The sequence below is a fragment of the Nylanderia fulva genome, unplaced genomic scaffold (genome assembly GCF_048542155.1).
Source record: "Nylanderia fulva isolate GAGA-0341 unplaced genomic scaffold, ASM4854215v1 Scaffold20, whole genome shotgun sequence".
NCBI lineage: Eukaryota > Metazoa > Arthropoda > Insecta > Hymenoptera > Formicidae > Nylanderia > Nylanderia fulva.
The window spans coordinates 965222-990353 of record NW_028190264.1 but is presented as its reverse complement, the minus strand read 5'-3'; the positions used below and the strand labels follow the sequence as shown (position 1 = coordinate 990353).

The following is a 25132-nucleotide window of genomic DNA, read 5'->3' as shown; positions in this document are numbered from 1 at the left end:
GTCACGTATCGTATAGCCCTGTTGACGTAATTATCGGCATTTAATCATTTCGGAATAACTAACTCTTATCGAAAGATTTTGATTTGAACGGACATTCGCACTTTTCTCCAAACAAAATGAATATATTAAAGATACATCGACGTAAATTAAAAATAAAGCGATACTTAGTTTCTTCAAGGTTATCGTGCACGATAATACGTGATTAACTGAACATTCGAAAAGAAGACTGACAGTTTTGCAATTTCTATTACTTGAATATTTTTCTACTTAAACATACAATCACATCTAATCCATTATTACCATATTTTAAAACATGCTAATTTTTTTTACACACAAAACGCCTTGTTAAATAGTGTGAAATTTTTTGCAAATATATTTAGACTATAAACTCGTCTGAACAGATTTTTGTACAGACATTTTTTATATATTTCCTGTTATTCATATTTCGTTCAATTCATATATTTGCGATAGATTAATATTTAATATTTAAAAAAGATTATTTAAAAATATGCAAAGTCCAAAAAGCACCGAAATATTAAATTACAAATACAAATTATATTATAATGAATCGTGCATAAATTTTAATTTACAATAAAATTTTTCAATTATACGTAATAAACATCTGAGAGAAGTCTTACGTATAATGATGGGGCTAATAAATTGCCGGAGAAAAAATGTTAGTTATACGACACCTTTATATAATCATCAGTTTAATAACCGTCAATTATCCATCTCTCTCGATACAAGCTAACTTCCGCTTCGATTGATTCTGCCGACATTGTATCTGCCGTGGAATTAACGTTAATTATCGTGTCGAGTATCAGTGTTGACGAGATAGAAAAGAATCTACACGAGGCTGTTGCTCCTTATCGCTGTTTTGATCCGCGCGAAGAGAAGGAGTCTATTTATTGAAATATTATCAACGCGCGTTATCGCATTCTCGACCGTTGTCTCCTTGCGTTCTCTCGCATTAATGAGATCTATAATTACAACAGAGTGGCGCTTTGCCGGAGGCGACAATCACGCGTTGCGACGTCGTCTGCGATCGAAAGCTGCTCGCGATCACGTCAAGAAATATATTGCAATTTCGCGGCTTCCTCGAGATTAACTCTCCTGTTATTTCGTAAAATTAAAATAAATATAATTCAAAAGACATATTTGTGTAATGTCATAAAAATTCAATTATAATCATATTTTTGTCGTCAGATAATTATTTAACTAAATATGTTCGATTTCAAGTTCTATCAAAACAAAAATATATAATAAATAATTTAATATGAATATAGTACATTTCAAATGCAGACTAATTGCAGGTAATTATTTAAATAAATAATTTTGCATATTATCTAATAAATTATTTAGACAGATGATGAAATAAAAAAAAGAAACTAAAAAATATAAGCCGCGTTAGAAACAAATAAGTAATATAAACACATTTCGTGAAATGATTTGTTCTGTTTAATACATATTGTGTTTTAAATTTCATATTCCAAAATGTATATCAAATTTCATATTAAAGAGAAAGATGATAAACGAATAAAACATATGTAGATATCATACAAATGAATAATAATTTTGTATATTATATAATAAATTATTTAGACAGATCAAAAAAAGAAACTAAAAAAATATAAGCAGCGTTAGAGACAAATTAATATAAATAAAATTGAATAAAAAGATTAAAATAATTATTAAAAAATGTATTCATTTTTTATAAAAAATAATAAAAATTTTCTAACTTGCGAATTTAATTTACAATTCAATTTTTATTATTACATTAATATTTTTAATAAGTAATATACACATTTCGTGAAATTAATTGTTCTATACATGTTTGATACATATATTGTGTCTTAAATTTCATATTCCAAAATGTATAAAAAATTTCGTATTAAAAAAGAAGATAATAAACGAATGAAAGATATGTAGATATACAGATGTGTCATCGTTTTTCTACGACCATAAATCAGGTTTGACTTTATTGAGAAACCTGGTCAGAGGTGGATCCAAAATTGGACATTTATGTTTCTCGCGTGAAAAAAAAGCAAAAAAATATACGACGACGATGAGCGCGCGGCGGTGATCTCATAGATACTTGACACGCTCGTTCCATGCCAGCAGTCACAGAGAGATGTTCCTGGCTGTCATTGAGAGCATATGTCGTTATGTTAGCAACGCGGAGCCCTGCGTGCTGACAAGGTCGCGCGATTTAATCGCGGACTTGTGAAACGATTCCTTCGAGATTGCGTCAATAGTGCCGTGTGTCGAAGTATCGTCGTCATGTAAATAATATTACAGATCTCGGCTGTCAATCACATGTAACGGGCGCGCGTTCATAACGATGAAAGGACTCGTTGTCGATACAAGTTACGACTAGTATATCAGACGCGAAGGTTGCAAACGGTAAAACTAGAATACTTTATCGGAAAATCACGAATGAATGCAATTAGAAACAGAATGTTAATTGAAATGGCAATTAAAACGAATAAAATTACGAAATTTAATTCCATTATCGTGGAAATTAGAACAGGTTTGGTTACTGATTTTTTTTATCGCGCTTCTGCTGTTTTATTTATGCTCAATTTTAAATAATTTTTCTCGTATATTCTTTTATTAATAAAGATTTCATTAATTAAAGCTTTCAAATGTGATTACTTAAACTAATTTAATTGCAATAAATAGTATTGCTACTATTTTTTTGTGTGTAAATGTGTGAAGAGAGAGATAATAAAATATTCTTTCTAATATATTTTTATGATAAAACATATTGTTAAGTACACAGTGTTGTGCTTAGATAATTAAAAAATTAGCTAGATAAAAATGAGATGAGAAACTATGTAAATTCATCTTATAATAGATAAGATGAAGATGATTTTGTTTTAAATGTATCTAGATAAAAGATAAAATTATATAGCGATTCATCCAGATAAATTCTATATAATATTATTTTTAAGACTGCTTATTAAAGGCAGTTATAAAAAAAATGTAAATTATAAAAGTTATATAAAAATATATTTATATTTTTATTTATAAGTTTTTATCGCTTACTGTTTCTTCTACTACTTAAATATTTTTATGTGCTCTGACTCTAAACCAAATTATCTGAACATATTAGTGTAGATAATTTAGTAAAGATAACACTTTTTTTTATCTAAGATGCCCCGATATAGATAATACATATTTTTATAATCTATATAAAGATAAAATGATGCCAAAATGTCATCCAGATAATCTAAATAATTTTATTTAGATAACAGCAAACACTACGAGAAAATATATTTTCACTAAGTCTTATTGTGAGAAAAAGAGAGTTCATCTATGTTCATTTATTTCTATAATATACATATATATCCTTCTCCTCTTTTCATAAAATACATATATACATATGTACAACCACGTATTTGTTATTTTCTGAATTTCGCGGGGCTTTTTCCCGAAGAAAGAAATTCCCGCGCTTTATATCCTTCCGCGCTTCTCTCAGATGGAGGCCACATTTGACATTTTAAAAGTACCAAAGAAAAGCGCGCGCAACTCCTCATCCTTTTTCATCATTTTCTCCAAATAAACTCGCGGCTCACGATAAACGCTATACAACCCTGTCGTTTCGCTAATGTCGCCCCCGAGCGCATCTCGACTGCACGCGCGCGCATGCAGATTAACGGTGCATCGCGTGGCTTATCGACAGCCCGACATGCATGTACATATATATACACACACACACACACACACATATATATATATATATATATAAAATCGGTGGAACAGGGGAGAACTCGCGAGAACTCGAAGCCGTCGAGTTCTCGCGAGTTCTATATATATACATATATATATATATACATATATATATATATATAGAGAGAGAGAGAAGAGAGAGAGAGAGGAGAGAGAGAGAACTCGCGAGAACTCGACGGCTTCGAGTTCTCGCGAGTTCTCCCCTGTTCCACCGATTATATATATATATATATATATGTGTGTGTGTGTGTGTGTGTATATGTGTGTATGTATATATATACGTGCGTCCCATAGGTACGAAATTTTCTGGATGAGCGAATCGTACGAAATCGACAATAAATCGGGAGCTGCTGCGCGACAGCCAGCAGGCTACTCCTTTTCCCTTCCTTCGTTTCGCGTTTCGAAGCGAACGCGGCTATCAAGCTGTCGCAAACTCGTGACAAAAAATCTCCTCTCTTCCACCTCGCACCTTGGACTCATCCCGTTCCTCCCTCTCTTCCACCCTTTCCGCCAGGGGATGCAACGTTTATCGATCAGGAACTGCACCGTATAGCCGAGTAACGCGGTTACGTCGCGTATATAAATGCTAAATACCCTCGGGGCTCCATTCGCTTGAAATATCGTCTTCTTCGACCGACCGGTTGAATTTCGTCCTTGCGAGAGACGATTAAGTTTTATTTACGCTGTTGCGTTCATATAAAGATTGCGCGGAAAAAAAAATATATATGTATGGTATTTCTATCTGCCAAATTGCTTCCCTTAAATGAGAATTTAAATTTCGGACGCGCACGTATATATCTATAGCGTTTTGTATTAAGTTTGGAATAAATGCATGAAGTGCTCCTCCACTTCTTTTAAATACACTCGGATTGCACACTTTTATTCAATGTATACGAAAACGTGCATCTGTCAGGCAAAAAGTTACGATGCTGCGGGCTAAAACCTTTTTTTTTCGACGCGCTACCGCAAAAGAATGCGTCGCGTCAAAAAGACAATAATAAGCGCAAACACCTGACATTGCGCGAGAAAAAATTTTTTTTTTTTTAATCAAAATAAAATATTTCGCTCCAACATTTTTCGTGTAAAAAAGGCAGAATAAAATAAACTTGCTTAATTTATGCTTGTTATATAAAGACAAAGCTTAAAGGGAAAGAGAGAAAGATAAATGCAACAATATTCCGCAAAATAGAATTCATATATGTGCGCTAAGCGCAACTTATGAAGTTAAAATGCGAGCGAAGCAAAACGCAGAAATATATATATATATATACATTTATCCACACGTGTGCATATTGCTGAGCAACGATATTTCGAAATTTTCAATTTCTTCGATTACCTAAGCAGATCCTTTATTTATCACGTCGAAATGTGTGAAAAATTTTCGAAAGAGGTATTACAGATAAAAAATTAAATGACTATTATATAATCGTTAAATTTCAATAGTGGATTATTAACGCTTTAATATAGACAGAGAGACGTTTCTGTTGTCTTTGGAAACATATAGCCGTTTAAAAAAATATTCAATCTTCATACAGATTTATGTGAGTTTTAAGCGCTCGACGTTTTTTCACCGCATAGAATTTATAATGAAATTATCGCGCATTTGCAAAATGTCGTATTTGCCGTTTTCCATAGTAAGTAATATCCTCGTAACATATCATTTAGGGCACGATCAATACTGATTGTTGCAACGCGTCGAGAGTGCGTATATGTATAACATCTAAACACATTTTGTCGTTTACAAAATAAATGCGTTTTATGCGTAACTGCATTTTCCGTCGCATTTAATCGATGCTCGCATTTTCCATCATGGGCGCCATATATTGTGATCTGTGTAAATTTACATTCGAGTTTTCGTGCTAATACATCACGATTTTTGGACGATAAATATCAAGCGATAATGATGTCGATCGCCGGTTAATTGCTTTTTCATCGTATAATCAAGTTACGGTGAATTTTATATGTGTAATTGGCACAAAATTTCGAAATGCAAATGCATTATTTTCTGAAACATTTTCATTGAAATCCGCTCGATTTCGTCTCGTAATTCGCAGATGGGGATATTATTTTCTCGCTACTATATTTATACGCGGACGGCATTTTATGTATACCTATGTTTGTATGCTTTGCATGTCGCCGATTCGTGCGCGAAATATATCTGACCAAATGCATTTGCAAGTCACACAACGCTCGTCAATCTTCCGACGTCACGGTAATGTGCATACACTACACATGTTTCCCAGGTGGCATATTAGTAACAACGCATCGTTTTACGATAACTCGCGCTTTATATCTCATGATGTTTTGCATTACAGCCACAATTTGTACTTTGTGCACAGATACAAATCTAAATAACGCGCAAGTTATTCCGGAACTTATATACCGAGTTTAACGCAACGAGACGGTGGAAAGAAAAAAGGATAAAATAATGGAAAAAAATTATGAAAGATTAAAATGACAAATTAATTTGTCAATGTTTTAATTATGTTTAAAAGGATTCTAAGCTAACCTAAGTTTTCTTCCTGTTTTATCGACAAAATGTGAGGGTAGATAAACTATAAATCTATTTATTGGCTATACAGATTGTTTTTTACCTGAAGTTAGAACGCTTGGCACTTTGTTAATATTAATAAAAAGCGAAGCGTTCTAATTTCAGATAAAAAAACAATCTGTATAGCCAATAAATAGATTTATAGTTTATATAATTTCACATTTTGTCGACAAAATAGAACGGAAATCACTGATTTCAATGAATTCTCAAGGACGTTTAGGATCGCCTTAAGGGGATGCTGATTATGTCTATTTTATCGACAAATATTATTTTTATTTAATTCTTTATTAGCCATACAGAATAAAAAATCTTTTACTAGAATTAAAGTATTTATAATAAAAAATCTGGGCTATTATATGTGTATATAAGAAGAAACCAAAGTTAAATAAAGATTAGGTTAACCCAATGCAAAAGACCGATAGAAAAACTAATTATTTAGCTTTCTTATTTTTTTTTATATACATATGTAGTAGCCTAGATTTGTTATTATAAATACTTTAATTCTAGTAAAGAATTTTTTATTCTGTATAGCCAATAAAGAGTAAAATGAAAATAATAACAGATCTAGTCAGCATCCCTTTAATCAATTTTAGCAAACTTATCCCATCTTTGATTCATAAATTTGTGCATAATGCGAGGAAATCTCTAAGAAATTTCGAGGAAATGTTCGTTTTACGACGCAAATGAAGAAAATAGAAATCTCTTTCGTTTCCATACCTAGCCCAGTAATGAGCAATGCCCCACGGTTTTTGAATGCGACCACTGCGGAACTTGCAAAAGTTTAACGGCTCGTTCGAATGGTCGAGAGTGCCGGAAATGGTCGGCATCCGCGGAAATCATTACTTTACAAGCACAACATTCGACGCGGTTATTCCTCGAGTCGACAATTCATATTGTGTACTAAAAATCCACTTTTCTTTCAAATGCACTTCTTGCTCTTTTTTGATGAAAATATAACTTATAATTTTTATAAACAATAAAAAAAATTATTATTTATTCTTTTTATTAATTAACATATCTTTTTCATTTAATGATTTAATTATTCATTTTTTTTTTAAATATTAATTTAATCACATTATATAATGTATTTATTAAATATTTTATTGTCTTTAATTTAATTTCCATTAACAATTATTTCTTTATTTACTCATAATCTTATAATTATCTGATTTTTTATAGAAATTAATAATTTTATATTTATTTGTTTTATATGTATAGAAATAAAATTAAAAAAAATATTTTTTTTAAATTTTAACTTTGCACTGTAAAAAAATTTATAAAATTACATATGTAATAAATATATTATATAAGTAACATTTTCATTATTGTTGTGCAATTTTACACTTATTATTTATATAATTTTACATTGAGAAATGTGCGTATTTCTATTTCTGAATGAAATTAAATTAGATAAACGACTCGAATGTGTACGACACATTATATCGCAGGCTTCGCGTCAATTTATCCTCGTAATTTTCGTCGATCTTTATTGGCGAGGCGAAAACAATTTCCCGAAAGAAGAGCTTGCCCCGGAGAAAGCATATTTCACGCTTTATCCAGCGGACGCATCATGTAAAATGTATGCGCATGTGTCTGTATGTGTCATAGAGTAACACGAGACCTTCCTTACAATACTCGCGCGCACGATGATAAGAGCTGCTCGGCCGTGAGCCTTGATAAGGGAGGTGCCGAAGCTCATAATGACTCTAATCTAATCTGTCTCGCCCTGTTTGTAAAACGCGGTACTGTCTAATGTTCAATGAAGAGTTAAGTCCGAGAATAACTCATGCATTACGAGAATGCGTATCTTATTGTTGGTATTTTTCGCAGAACGAACGTGGAAAACATCACGTAAGTGTAGCAATTTATTATTATATAGACTACGTCAATTGCCTTCGTAGATCAATAAATAATCTGTAATCTATACGAAAGATGCGCTCTTCCTAAAAATATATAAATAGATAGATGGATTTCTCGGTTCCCGCGTTTCTCGAATTTTTAACAATTTCGTTGACCAATAACTAAAAACGCTGTCTACAAAATTTATTATATTATTAGTATACATTTCATTTTTTCAAATTTACGATTACGAACAAAAATATATTTACACCTAATCGATTTAATTTATTTCGTTTGCCGCAACATAATTCAGAGATCACGAGTTGTGGAATAAATAATAAAGCGAAATAAATAATAAAAGGATAGAAAAATAAAAAATTTATTTATGCGGTCGGAACAAAAGTTTTACGTGAAGAAGTTAATTATCGAATTTGCATTCATCCCTCGAGAACATCGACGACACATGATGATCTATCGTGTACAAATTTCGATTTGTAACTGGGTGGATCGTATGAGATCGGAGCATCGATGTGATGGTGGTGTTGGTTAATTATCCGCGATTACGCAACGCGCAGGAAATTCCCCTGGATACCGCGACGAATTTCGAGGGTCGTTTGCCGAAATGGCTTTGCTGCACCAGCACCGGCAAAATAATTGTACTGTGTGTGGAAGAGATAATCAGTTCGTTAGAAAATAGGATCGCATCGTTCCGCGAATTTTTCTCTAACGAACGTATGCATTTTAGTTTCTCACTTAACAATAATAAAAAGATTCACGCGATATGCAAAATGTATACAAAAGTCTTAATATTAATATAAAATAAAAATAAGAGTATAATATAAAAAACACAAAAAATATCTTGATACGATACACGGAAATGAAGAAATTTGTCTTGAAAATAATTCAAGCAATTTTTCAAACATTTATATCACTAAAAAAAAAACGTGTATAAATATAATTCAATAAAATCGTAAAAATAAATAATAATTAAATAAAAAAATTCAATTCCCAATGTACACATTCATGAGTTCAACTTAACACATTTTATATAGATGTTACAAGACGAATTTTGCGCGACTGCTCCGATTTGTATGAAAAATCAAGAAGTGGAGCGGGCATCTGGAAAGAAAATTGATTAAACGATCTCGGTTCGTAATATTCATTTAGCGCGGTTCTCACTCGCGGTTCGACACTTGGGATCAACAGACGTAGTTGACTTTGATTGATACGCGCGCGTTTCAATCGCGCGTGCAATTAGTCGAACAAGCTCGACTCGCTTATTCGCTCGCGCATAATACGACAAGTAATTTTTCATTTGGCTCAATGAATATCATAGCGGCTTCCTGCCGACGGCGACGACGCTCTGCCTGCCTACCCGACGAGACCCTAATAACTGCTGCTGCAGTATAGATAAGACCTGGTCGTGTCCCCTCATCGTATTGTCGGATACGCGAAAAAAAATATTAATTATCGTAGCGAAATTTTAGGTGCTTCTATATATGTATATACCTGAAATTTAGTTACCATCTCGAATTATAACTATAATCATTAATATTTATAATTATAATTTAATGGGGAATTATCTACCATAACTTGAAAGCATTAATTAAATTTCAGTATCTCTATAAAAAAAAAAATATTAATTACCATAGCTAAATGAATATTTTTAATTATAATTTAACGGGGAATTTCCTACTAGCCTAAAAACATTAATTAAATTTTAGAAAAAAAAAGATTATCATAGCTAAATTTTAGATACACCTACTAAAATTTAATCATCATGTCGAAATTTTAACTATGATAATTAATATTTTATAATTTAACGGAGAATTCCCTACTATAAGCTTAAAAACATTAATTAAATCTTAGATACTCTTATATTACTTCCGAAATTTAATTACCATACTTAAATTTTAGTAATGGTAACTATAATGTTTTTAAACTATAGTTTAGTAGGGAATTTCTCTGATAAATTATAATTAAAATATTAATTATCATAGAGCTGAAACTTATATAGATACGGAAACTAAATTTCAGATATAATATAGGGATATCTAAAATTTTTTTTTTATCTAGCATATTTCTATATCATATTAAAATATTATTTTTATTTTTCTTATTGAGCAGAGAAAATCACACGCAATCATTATTATTTTATTAGTAATCTTTTATCAAATATTAAATTTTCTGAAGATTGGACGCCCTAATAATACTATTACTATAATTTTTCCTTGAAAATACAACTTTAATAAGATGCATGACTAGGATTCGAAAGCCTAGAGAATATAGCTTATCCATAACACAATTGTAATAATCCAAACCAAGTATTATTTTACGGTCGAGCGCAAACAGGGGCGCAAGTTTAATAAGATGTACTATTATTTCCTGGAAGATATCGCGTCTGGCCGTTAACGCCAGACACTGTTTGGAACGTGCTCAGGAAATGACAGCTTTAGTAGCAGCCGTGCCGCTGCACAATCACGCGTATGCTAATTGCAGTTCCGCCGTGTTATCGACCCGACCGACCGGAGTCGAGATATCGCCTTCGCGCGGATCGATATCGCCATTTAGATATATCTGGCTGTCAATTTCTGGCAAGATAACACGCCAGGACTCGTTGCTGTTGTCTGCACAGCGTAATCGATAATCGATAATATTAGTTACGATAGAAGCTACTTAAGAGGATCTTAGACATTATTGAGAAGTCTGTTGTTTTTATCTGGTTTATCAACAAAATGTGAGGCTAGATAAACTATAAATCTATTTATTGGATATATGGATTGTTTTTTACCTGAAATTAGAGCGCTTCGCTCTTTGTTAATATTAATACTTTAATTTGTACAGGAAAAAGATTTATCAATCTGTATAGTCTCATGTATCTTGATTACAGAATTATAAATGCTTAGAATTACAGTTTTTTTTATCGGCCTCTCGTATCAGCTCATAACAATACTTATTTAATACAAAAGTTCTGCGGTTTATTTGTGCATAAAATACGGCGCTCCCAATAGAAATGACATGAAAGAATAATACAAAAGTAATAAAAATGAAATTAAAAGCCTGTATCAAAAGATTCTTCAATCTGTATATTCAATAAAAAGTGAACCTAACCTAACTTAAAGTCGATAAAACAGAACAATGGCAGTTCCCCTTAACGAAGACGTATCATCCCCCGAGATGACGACGTGTCGCCGAATATTTCGCAACCTCGTTTAGAATGAAGTTCTGGACGAAGGGACCCTAATTTAGTCACGGAAAGCATATATAATTCCGTGTCCCGAAGCGCCTTAACAGATTACGCAGAGATGGAGATTAGATCGGACAAATCCCTTTGATATCACTTGGATCGTGTTACGCGATACGGAATTGACACTTGCCTCAAGTTGGGATAAACTTTCGAGGCTAGGCTTGCGAGAGATAAGGTATGAGATATCATCGTGCGGGAAAAACTTTGTTAATGTTTGGCCGTGGGATTTTTTTTGCTAATATTCTCGGTCATCTTTTAAAATTCATTTTAACGGCGAGTTTTAGACATTAAAAAAAGCGAGAATTACAGTTTCACTCGAATCATACATTTATATAATTAATGCCCGTAATGTTGTTACCCGTAGGCTGAGTCTATATATTACAGCTGTAACTATTATTGTCTATGTACTAATGCTGTAACTACTGTCTGCGAATTGCTGTTGCAACTACTGTCTGGAACAGGGATTAGCGAATCAAAGCCTTGTGTAATTGCGCTTGAATAATTAATATCGTTTTGATATTAATCCTTTGAGTGCTAAATGACACTTGTGCGCGTTTCCGACAAATATTATGAAATAATTAATTATACAAATTACAACATGTATATGAGTGAAATATACATATTTACAATTTAAACTAGTTAGCTTTGAATATTATAATTAAATATTAATTTTTTCCTTACGCGTTCTAAAATAATAATTCGCCTTAGAAATATTTCATTTATATGCCTGACGACAGAATATAAGTAGTCGCAATTTTCACGCTTATTTTTGCTCATAATGTATTTAAATTTAAAAAATATGTCTGTTAACTACATCACAATTTGCCTGACTTTTCAACGCGATATATGTATATCGATTTAGACGCGATTCGCGAATACATGAACGACGTACATGAATCATTTTGTTTTGCGCGTGACAGAATGACGCACGTGGCGGATTACAAGAGAGCGCTGTTCAGTTTCTCAGAAAAGCCGGCGAGGTTGACTGAAAACCACTCACATGCCTGCCGTTAGATTGACGTAGTCCCAGTACAGTACAAATGACTGCAGTAAACAAGCGGTCTAGTATGAACGGATTAAACGGCTTCCCGAAATAGCCAGAATGCGTGAAACGCTCGCGGCCACGCAATGCAATGTCGGGGTTAGCATATGACAACGACCTGCGAAAGTATTCGACATTATCATTGATAATTTTCACATATCTGTTCATAATAGATTATATTTTACACGTCGATGTGTCTTGGGAATCGAAATAATCTGCCCCTGCGCCAGGATAATTTTTAAACCAATTAATTTTAAGCGTTTCTTTTGAAAGATATGTATTTTTTTTAATCTCATGAGATTTTTAAGTCTCAATAATTATATATAATTTTTTACTGATAATCAAATATTTTTAATAATTTCTAAAATAATGTTTAATAAGTCAAAATAAAAATTTTAATCATAAATTTAAAAAAAGAAATTTTAATAAATTATATAATACTGTATAATTTAAATAATCTGTGACAATTAATTTTTGTCATAATAAATTTAAAGCATAATCTTTAAAGACAGTGATTTCTTGATGAGCTTTTTGAAAGATACATTTTTTTAAATCTCATGAGATTTTTAAGTCTTATTAATTATATATATATATATATATATATATATTTTTTTTTACTGATAACAAAATATTTTTAATAATTTTTGAAATAATGTTTAATAAGTCAAAATAAAAATTAAAATCACAAACTTAAAAAAAAATTTTAATAAACTATTTTGTGATACCGTTTAATTTAAATGATCTGAGACAATTAATTTTTGTCGTAATAAATTTAGAAGCATAATCTTTAAAGACATTGATTTCTTGATGAGAATGATAGATTTCACGAAAGCCTGGGGCTGGTGCCTCGATAGAAAATTCTTATCACGTTAAGAACTGATCTCTCTCGAGATTCATTGCACGTATTTCCTCGCGATCGAAAAGCTCGAGAAGTTTAATAAGTCTTTAACACAGACACAGTCCATTGCGATGAATTAATTTGTCGCCATTAAGCTGTAGCACATTCTTTACTTTAGCACACGTGCGTATAAATTTGTATTAATTAATGCAATGTTTTTTTAATTCCGTTTTATTCGCGTTATTGCATTGATTGACGTAAATCATCCGGTATTCGACGCTGATTTATTAATTTGTATCACACAATTTTACACGAAGATGTATTACACGCGGAGATAAACGTGCGCGAGAGATGGACGAGCAATTTCGAAGTGTGAAAAATGCGGAAAATCAATAAGGGGAAAAAATTTAATGCATACGAATCTTCCATGCTGATATAATTTCGTCAAACTTTGTTGTACAAACGTACAAACTAACGAAGCGTTCGAATGTCACGTGCATCGTCGCGAGTTATTTGTTGTCTCGCTGAAAATATAAAGCGCAATCGCAGCCTGAAATCTCGTTTCGAACTTTTGTATCACGAATGAATGAAACGTTGCAACGGCTAGCTCATGTTTATACGAAATTAACGTTAATAATTTCCACGCCGCCCCGAAGTGTGCGCAATTTAAAGGGAAAATGTTTGCAAAATGTTTTTAATTACATCTGTATATATTGTGACCGTAACAAAAAGGAACGCTTTATTTCTGTAAAACATCCGGGAGAACTTTATGAAAATACAATACAGTATGTAATTCTATTTGGGTCTACAAAAATATTTATTTCTTAACCGCAGCAAGCAATCTAATTTGAAAAAAAATATGGAATATAAAATGTCAAAAATATCTTTTTTTACGCAACCATTCAGAAAGATTAGATGAAAATAAAATCGCTCTTATTATTTTAAAGCGTATAATTATATAAACTATTTTTCGATTCGTGCAGGCACAAATTCCATTTTGAGTTTCAACTTTTGGAACATTTTTTAGCTACCGGATGATACGATACTCATTGTTCGCTTCGCTCCGCTCGCTGTTACATATAGACCGGAAGAGGGAAGAAAACGAATCATGCGGGTACATCCGGAAAATGTGAAAAGCATCGCGACGTTTTAAAAATGCATTTCCTAAACTGTGAAAAATGCCATTTGCACCTCGCCTTTTTCGCGCAAACCTCTGCCAGTCGACGATGCATTGTTATGCTATATACATACATATGTTCACGTGTAGTACGAATAGCGAGGAATGAGATGAGATGAGGAGGTGGATACTCTCCAGAATAGTACCATTAATAATGACGGAGAGAGCAGAGTCACACGGTGATATCGAAATAGCACACGAAAAATCAGGGTGTCCAGCAGATTCAATGAAAAAAATTCCCGGACTTTTTCAAATTTTCCAAGACCAGAAATGATCACCTTTTTTATTTATATTATATCAAATTTGATTTGTAAGATATTTTAACAAATTATAATACATATATTTTAATATATTTAATGGTATCTAATATTACAACAAAACTTTTAAATAAAACATTTTTAATCAAATTAAAGTATTAATTTTTAATGAAAAAAAAATGAATTAAAACGAAGTTCTTGAACAATATTATAATTCTAACATTATAATTCTTGAGCAATGTTATAATATATTTTAAAATATATAATACACACATTGAAATAAAATAACGATGAAAATATAGAATAATGTAAAGAAATCCAGATAAATAGTAAAATATCCTGACTTTTTCAGATTTTCCAAGACCAGAAATTCATTTTTTCCCTGACTTTTTAGTATTATTTTTTCCAAGTATATAATTTGCATATGTGATAAATGAATTCAACGTTACATCATGAAATCCTCGAGATATTTTTGTCAACAATGAAGAGGTTCGGAAGTTAAAAAGAAATATTATACAATCTGCATTATGTACGATAATCGAAACAAACGTGTCATTATAAACTATTTAAATAATCACCTTTTTTATTTATATTATATCAAATTTTTTAATTTATCTCTATTAAACATTTGAAGTAAAATAACACGACGATGAAAATATAAATAAACGAACACGCTGTGTAGATGAATCGATTTTTAACAACACAGAAAATTAGCGTGCTGGGAGTCAAGGAAAAGTTTATATTTATTTAATAAAAAATTTCAAATTATTGAGACAAATGTAGAATAATGTAAAGAAATCCAGATAAATAGTAAAATATCCTGACTTTTTCAGATTTTCCAAGACCAGAAATTAATTTTTTCCCTGATTTTTTAGTATTATTTTTTCCAAATATATAATTTGCATATATCTATATGATAAATCAATTAAAAATGTTAAATCATGAAATCCTCGAGATATTTTTGCCAACAATGAAGTTAAAAAACAGAAATTTAAATCAATTATACAATCTGCATTATGTACGATAATCGAAACAAACGTGTCACTATAAACTATTTAAATAATCACCTTTTTATTTATATTACATCGAATTTTTTAGTCCAAAAAAATCCAGATAAATAGTACAATTTCCTCACAATTCCAGATTATAAAATTCCCTGACAATGCCCGGTTTCCCAGATTTCCCTGACCGCTAGACACCCTGAAATGGCTAACAATAAGTGGTAGAAGGGAGATGGAACAAGCAAGGTATATCTAATATTACACTGTACAGAGTTAATGTACTATTTCGCGTATGGTATCCCTGCACTTTCCGTTAATTTCCTTCAGTCATTTGGTATATCTGTAACGATATACCACGTGACAAACGTTTATCTTGTCCTCCTCGGACTTTAACGACGTCGCACGTGAAATTGTTAACGAGATACGAAAGAGAGAAAGGGAGAGAGAAAGAGAGGAAACACTGTCGAAAGTCTAGAATTATATTAATGCTGTTTCTTCAGGCATAGAGAGTCTGTCCGTTATTCGGAGTGGAAATATCGCAGAGATATATCTGCTGCGAAATATAATATAATATTCAGTATATAACTGGATTATGGTTTAACCGCCTAAATAAAAAATTATCTAATCCCAAATCATTCGTTCTATAATTTTTACACTCTAATCCGCGATGTAATCCTAGAAAATTTTATCTCCCTTTCGCGAGTATTTTAAAAATTCTTTGTAATAATAACGATATTTATTGCAAAAAACACGATCTCGCTCAAATATATATTTTATCTTTAAATTTTATATTCCAAAGTCGCATTAAAAATTGTCTAATTGAGACCATCTTCCTTCTTACTTTTTAGAGTATTTTCACAGTCAAAGAAACGTCATCTCCGGTTAATTGGTAAAACGGACTTGGATTCGACTACGCTAAACTGACTGACCAACGATCTTCCGCAAATAACGATTACAGCAGCTATGCCATTTTCTTTTATTTCAATGGCAAACGTTCATAGGTTCAGTTCCAGTCGGTTACCTATGAAAGTATTATTTGAGGCAGACACGTAGAATCGACCCCTCTTTTCCCGACCACGTTATTTGCATAAAATCAATTGGCGAACGTTCCTCACGGCATTTGAAATTAAAAGCATGGCGTGACGGCCTTCATTCAACTTTGACTTTTCCACCGCTTTTCCTTTCTGTTAACGTGTCATTTTCTTTCGCGCCGTTTTTTTTCTGCCTTCCAATCTTCCTTCTTGATATATCAAATATTCGGTATTAATTGAAAATTGATACTCCCAACTTTACAATTAAATTTGCAATAAAAATAAAGCCTATTATGATAGCTTTGTAAAATATTTTGTATTACATGTGCAGGCAAAGTGGCACTTTGTGTGCATGTTTTCTGTGCGGAAAGTGACCGATTTCCCACGCCGCCATCTAGCGGCGACGCGGTGAGAGCCGCGTTAAACGGCTGAAGCCGTGGACAATGACTTTGAACACGGCTATTCCCGCACCGTGCCGCCGCAAGATGGCGGCGTGCGATCGGCCACCTCGCGCACAGAAAACGCGCACCAAGCCACTTTGCCTGCACTTGTAATACAAAATAGTATGTGTATCACGTGCGGATTGACAATTTTCCACACTTGATACACAATATACTATTACACACATTTTAATGACTGAATTTAATAATAATATATCACATATAAAAATATATTCTATATAAAACTGCATATACGAAAACGTAAACAATTAAATTTGTCTGGCAATTAATATTTTGTGTGGAAAAATATGAAATGAAAAAACGTAACTTTTACTCGATTTTCTCTTTAACAACTTAGTTTCACCCTCTTCCTAAGTCTTTACTTCTTTTTATTATTCAAATCAATTTCAATTCTAATCATTCTGTTTCTCTCATTGTAACTTTTCCAACCTCATACATATTTCGGCATTAATAGTACCATTTTTCTCGAGTCCTCGTTCAATTTACCCCTTTTGTTTCCCTTTCTTGCGACCATCTTTTTCCTCTTCCATTATTCAGTTATCTTGTACCTAACCATTCCACGTAACTTTATTCTAATTCTTTTATTTTTTTCTCATACATATTTTTACCGTAATAGAGTTCCATTCTTCTCACCTCCTTTTTCTCTTTTTCGTTCTCTTTATCTCTTCTTGCGGTCACCCCTTCTTCATTTTTTCCCTTCCTCTCTCGCAATTTTTCTCAACTTTTCTATGAATTCTCTCTCTCTCTCTCTCTCTCTACTGACTTTTTCTGACACCACCCTCATTACAATTTGCGGTCCTCGTTATTTTTCCTTTAACCATCATTGACAATACGCCTGCCTCTCCGTCGGATCAAGACACTCGAACGAGATTATAATATCTGTCGATCTTTCCGGCTTTATTTGCGATTCTAATGAAAAAGTATTACCCCACTGTCCCGCTTCTTCGCATCGACCGTCTCTTTGTGTCCGATGCAATTTTATTTATTTTGCGCAGACCGTATTTCTCGATAATGTGAACCGTAAAAAAAAAAAAAAAAAAAAAAAAAAAAAACTACGACAGAGAACATTAATTTTTCCAAGCGCAAAAATTGCAGTTTCGATTGCACCGCACAATAGTGACGGTGTCGCAATTATTTATCCTCCAATATGTATACATACATGTCCGATACACCAGTTATAACAGTTGCAATAGTTCCTGTTACGCCGCGAGCAGATTTTACCATAACGTAAACAAGCTCGCTTGTTTACTCGCGCTTTTGACACGGCGAGCCGTGTATTTAATGAGGTTAATGAGGGAAATTTTTCAATTAATTAACTAGACCTAGACTCTCCAACGCGCACATTTGCATTACGATATTGAATTGCATTCGACGGATACAATAACAGAACGAATAAATGGACGAGCGCTTTAACTCCGAACGAAAGCGCCCTTCATAAGTTTATTTTATACAGGTACGTAAAAACGAGAAAAAATGTATAGGTACGCATAGAACAACTTTTTCTCGCGTTGTAAATGAAATATAGAGTGTTTCATCTTTTTCTTGCCTCGCAAAAACTATTTCCTTCTGCGATTTCGTGTCGCGTGCTACAGCGAATCGACGGAAATTTGTAAGGCTTTCAGAATTATTTACAGCATCTGTTGTAAGCGGGATTCTAAGCATCTTAAAATTGAAAATCTGAAAAAAAAGAAACAGTTCTTACAGCAAAAATAATTTATACGAAAAAGAAGTATTTTTCAGTCTCTTTTATATATCTCGATATATAATATTAGTATTGTATTTTATTTTAAATTTCCTCTCTCGTGTTCTCTATTTTATTTATAATATTTTATAAATTATTTAATTTTTTATTACATGTATATTTTATGTTATATCACCCATATACTACGTTATAATTTTTGTAAATGCACGATTTTCAATGCTGCTAATTTAATATCTGATAACGCTATTTCCGGATTTGTAGCAAATTTGTTCATTCGATATATTCCGAATCGAAATATATCGGCAAACGTAAAATTTAAACAAAGTGGAATTAAAAACACACGCTTTTTCTCTGCAATTTTGTTTCCACTTATTTTCTTCTCTCGCTTCCGCGCGAAAAAACGTAACAAATGCACACGACATTATGTCGATACATCGCATTTGAATTATGAAAATAATCGGCCGCGTTCTCGCAAATCGACAATAGGTACCAACGCGAAATAATTTGTCGACGTCATAAATCATTGTACATCATTAAAAAGATACTAACGCCGCCTTATATAGCAGAGCGATTCGCGTATAATTCGCGCGGACATAATAAGCGCAATTTTGCTCTTCCTTTACAAAGCGAATTCAAATTGCCGACTATTCGGCTGACTGCTTCTAAAACGCAAATTAATATCACGATAAAGCTTTGTAATAACTATACAGTTTAGAGAAATGTACGCACAGACAATTATAAAAATGCACGTAAAGGCGAAAAGATCAAATAAATTGTATATAATCGTAATATAATTTTCAAATATTTTATAAAATAAAAGCGAAGACTTTAAGTGCATTTTTTAAAAATAATATTAATAATTTTTCTTTATCCTTTTTCAATCCCAATTTTCAAATAGATATTGAGAGAGAGAGATTTTGCTCGTTTACAGGGTGTCCAGCAGACTCAATGAAAAAAATTCCCTGATTTTTTCAGATTTTCCAAGACCAGAAATGATTACCTTTTTTATTTATATTATATCAAATTTTATTTGTAAGATATTTTAACAAATTATAATACATATATTTTAATATATTTAATGGTATCTAATATCACAACAAAACTTAAATAAAATATTTTTAATAAAATTAAAGTATTAATTTTTAATAAAAAAAAATGAATTAAATAGAAGTTCTTGAACAATATTATAATTCTTGAGCAATGTTATAATATATTTTGAAATATATAATACATTAAAATAAAATAACGATGAAAATATAAATGAACGAACAAGCTGTAGATAAATCGATTTTTAACATAGAAAATTCGCATGCTGGGAGTCTAGGAAAAAAGTTTATATTTATTTAATAAAAAATTTCAAACTATTTAGACATGTACTCAGAATAATGTAAAAAAATCTAGATAAATAGTAAAATTTCCTAACAATTCCAGATTTATCAAATTCCCTGACAATGCTCATGGTTTTCCAGATTTCCCTGACTGATTCGGTAGACACCCTGGTTTAAAAGTAACAAATTTAAAATCAATGGCCATCATCATTACTTAACAATATTATAATTTTAACATTATAATTCTTGAGCAATGTTATAATATATTTTGAAATATATAATACATTAAAATAAAATAACGATGAAAATATAAATGAACGAACAAGCTGTAGATGAATCGATTTTTAACATAGAAAATTCGCATGCTGGGAGGAAAAAAGTTTATATTTATTTAATAAAAAATTTCAAACTATTCAGACATGTACTCAGAATAATGTAAAAAAATCTAGATAAATATTAAAATTTCCTAACAATTCCAGATTTATCAAATTCCCTGACAATGCCCATGGTTTTCCAGATTTCCCTGTTGGTTTAAAAGTAACGAATTTAAAATCAATGGCCATCATCATTACTTGCGCTATATTTATTATTATTATTTAGTAATATCGATAATTGTGCCGGTTGACTCACGGTAGAAAAGACGCAACTCGCAAAATTGTCACAGCATGACTACAAATTGGACGTTGCAACGCGGACGGTGAGCCGTTCGATACGACGTAGGCGCCATAAATCAGTCCATCTGACACAGGAAGGACAACACAAAGCCGCCTAGCCCGAGGACAATATATTCGACGGCTCTACGGACGTGCGTTCCCCCATCGGGATATCCGATAATTCGGACCTCATTGTATAAAGCCCGTTTGTTAATTAAAAATAAATCCGACACCACGATTTCTTGTCACTAACCAATTTTTGTTCCTCTTTATTTTTTGGAAAAATAACGCGTCATATATTTCTCGTTTATTCACTGCAGTTGTAAACATCGATATATCTAGCTAGTAGTTGTTACATTTCTATTTATTTTCTATAATTAAAAGTTTTCATTTGGAATGCAATTAATTGCGTCGTATTCGAAAATTGCAAGATAATTCTAAAGAAAGATAGGGAGACTTTTGCGCTTTAGCGAGAACTTTATTGGTATATTTATTAGAGAGATATTCGGTATTGAAGATTATACAGAGTTCTAACGCAAGGCGCGTAAACTCTGCTTTCGAGTAGTTTGAAGTAGACGTTATTCAAACAGGAGACTTCATTAGCGAAGTATTCACAGTTATAAACTAAAAATTGCCATGAGCAGAGGTCATAATCTTGGCTAAGAAATACAGATTATAGATTACACTGCAAACGCTACAAGAATTGATCCATTAATGCAGTAGATGCAGAATTATTTTTTAAGTTTTAATTTTAACTTATTAAAATTCAAGATATCAAATTTTTATTAGTATACATTTTACAAATTAAAAAAGAGATCTTTACCTTAATTGATTTTGAATCTCTTGTGAGATCTATCGCATTATCCATACAGCACAAAATATTATGAATGTTTTAAAAAAATATTTCTATAAAATATTGCATAAAACATTTTTAAATAGTTATATTTATATTTATTTTCTAATTAAAAGTTTTCATTTGGAATGCAATTAAAATGCGTCGTATTAAAAAATTGCAAGATAATTTTAAAGAAAAATAAGGAGACTTTTGCGCTTTAGCAAGAACTTTATTGGTATATTTATTAAAGAGAGAGATATTAGATTTATTAGAGAGAGATAAACATTTTTAAAATGGTTTTAGGAATATTTTAAAATAATTCACAAATTTTTTGTGATAACATTTTTTAGAATATTTTAAAAAACTTTTAAAAATATTTTTAAAAATGTTCTTCTTTATCGCTCAGATAATATTTTCTTAAATATTTGATACATATTTTTGAAATATTAGTTTAAATCTATATTCAAAAATATTTCTGAAAATATTTTTTAAATGTGAAAAAGCGGACATAGAAACATTTTGAAAATATTTTCGAGAATTATTTTATCTTTTAAGAAATATTTTTAAAAAATTTTTTAAATATTTTGTGCTGTATGGGATATACAATAGTTCTATTTGAATTTACAATGTTTTCGACGTTAATTTTGATGATAAATTAAATTGAGATTCAATTTTAATGAATATGATTTAGTTGAAAATGTCATAAATAAAAAATAGGAAAAACACGAAGATGTTATTATTAAATAATAGTTCTGCTCTTCTATCTCTGCATCATTGCAAACTCTTTCTCCGAGATTTTCCTTATTAATATTAATGACAGAAAGGCGTAATGAACAAACTTTTAAACGGATAAACATGCGCTCATAAACGTTTGAAATACTCGTTATACTCTTGATGAAAATTCCAGATGATCTCGTAGCGCTGATTATATACGGAAGGAAATTTCGTTACAGTCCTAATGTTTGTGGTGCAGCATGTTGCTTGTAACATATTGCTTTATCCTATTCCGTTGTTCTCAATCGTGTAATTACATCGCATCATAAATGCAACAGAAACGCTAAACAATAGCGAGATTAACGACCATTGCGTTGCATTTTGTGCATAATTAATTATAACGAAAATATAATTAAATATACTGCTCTCATATGCATATATGTATATAAATTTTAAACGATAATCTGACAAAAAGTGACAAATAAAATTTATTAATTCCTAACAAATAATAAAAAATGATCAAAACTTTTTATTTGATAAAAAAGCAAAGTCACTTTAACTTTTTTAAATGAAACCACCGTGTTTTTTTAAATAATAATATAAAGGACACCAAATAACTGCTAACTTTTGTTTTATCCGCAGAATAAAGTCAAATTTCGGAGTATATAAATATATCACAATTTGACTTTATTTTGCAGAATTAATAAAAATCGACAGAAACTCTCTACAACTTTTAATTAAAAAAAAAAAAAAAAATTATTAAATATCAGCACATTTCTGCTTTGTGTTACTAGTTAAATAATAATAACATTAAACAAACTTTAAACGCAAACGTGAGATAAAACAATTATATTTCTAAAAATAAATTTAGAGACAAATAATTTTCAACATTATTTTCATACTCAAAATCCATGTAAAAGACAATAAGAATTGTTATTAATAACTTTTATAAAATGTGCATTGCATAAATGTTATTATTAAATGTTGCATTTCAGAATATAAGTTGAATTTAACTGCACGACGACTCTGTTACTGTTTCCCCTCGTTCGTTCTCAAGTCTAGTTGTATTGACAATATTATCTTTTATCCTTTCATTACCCGAAGAACAATGCGGACAAAAAGAAACATCGCATCACTCGACTGCATTGTAAACTTTCACTATCGATTATTCTCAAACTCAAAATGTAAAATCCGTGTTGCTATAAAATTCTCATCAGCATATAGTTACATAACTTTCTTTATAACACTATAATAAATATAATTTGCAAACTGTGATGCGATTGTAAGGATTAAATAACGAACAATGCATCAAGTGGATATATCCTACTACTTTGTCGCTCGCAAATGAATATCAAGTTTGCATAATTTACTTAAAACGCATATAAAATAGCTTGTTGGCTGGAAATACCCAAGAATGGCGTCGATGGAAATTCCAGCTCGCTATCAATTTTTGTTTGTTTTCGCAATCTCGTCGGAAGAAAAGATATCTCTTCCTTTATTAATTATTGAAAAGAGATATACTATATGTATATTCTATTTGAAAAAAAATCCTTCAGGTAAAAAAATGTCAGACATTTAAAATTAAAAAAATACTATATCAAATGTTTCATTACGAAAAAAATTAATTTTAATTTCGTCGAGAAATTTATTATCGAAGAAATTTCTGAAACACCTGTCTTATCTTATTAACATGCACTTGTAGAATGAAACAGTTGACGTTGCATGAACACACGCCGTTAAATGTAATTACAAAGCCGGGACAACTAAGCGATTTCCGTAAAAATAAACGACATGACGACTTTTTCCTCCCTACTCTAAGATATTAAAGAAAGTCTCGTTATCGTAAAAACAAAACTCACGATTTGCGTGCAAAAGCGGCGTTAAATGTTAAAAGCGCACGTGACTCGGCACGCTATTACGGTAACTGTCGCGGATCGCTCGCGATATTGTTAGCGCGATCGCTTATACAAGATATGACCCGGCGTTTTAATGACATTCCGTGTTTGCTGTCGCGACGCCGATTAGCAGAAACATTGGATATTTTAGGCGACGTCGCCCGCCGGTGTACAATTTCGGTTACTTCCCTCGGGAAAATTCAAATGCATCAGATTTTACTGCACTTTGGACCCCGTGTTGCATTTCGGAGATCAATGAAGAAGTATTCGAGTTTCTCCATTAAGGGGATGCTGCCGTAGTTCTGTTTTACCGACTTTAAGTTAGGTTAGGTTCACTTTTTATTGCATTCACAGATTGAAATATCCTCCACAATGAAAGTACTTTATTACTTCTGTATTATTCTTTCATGTCATCTCTATTGGAAGCGCCATATTTTGTGCACAAATAAACTGCAGAACTTTTGTATTAAATAAATATTGTTATGAGCGATGCAAGAGGACCGATAAAAAAATTGTAATGTTTTTAACTTTTATTGTTTTTTATACGAAATTACAGCGCTCCCCGTTCATTATTATCAATACTTTAATCGCGAAGAAGAATTTTTCAACCTCTATAGCCAATAAAAAAAACCCTTGAACTCAAAGTCTGTAAAACAGTCATGGTCAGAGTTTTCTTAAAGGGATGCTGCCGTAGTTCTGTTTTACCGACTTTAAGTTAGGTTAGGTTCACTTTTTTATTGCATTCACAGATTGAAATATCCTCCACAATGAAAGTACTTTATTACTTCTATATTATTCTTTCATGTCATCTCTATTGGAAGCGCCATAT

The 25132-nt window shown here is 31.5% G+C and overlaps 2 protein-coding genes across 2 annotated transcripts in view; one reads left to right on the top strand and one right to left on the bottom strand.

The window, feature by feature from the left end:
- Positions 1-25132, bottom strand: part of LOC114944026 (uncharacterized) — a 127483-nt gene that overhangs the window by 55510 nt on the left and 46841 nt on the right. The gene's annotated exons all lie outside the window — the stretch shown is intronic.
- Positions 1-25132, top strand: part of LOC114944024 (uncharacterized) — a 54917-nt gene that overhangs the window by 1542 nt on the left and 28243 nt on the right. The gene's annotated exons all lie outside the window — the stretch shown is intronic.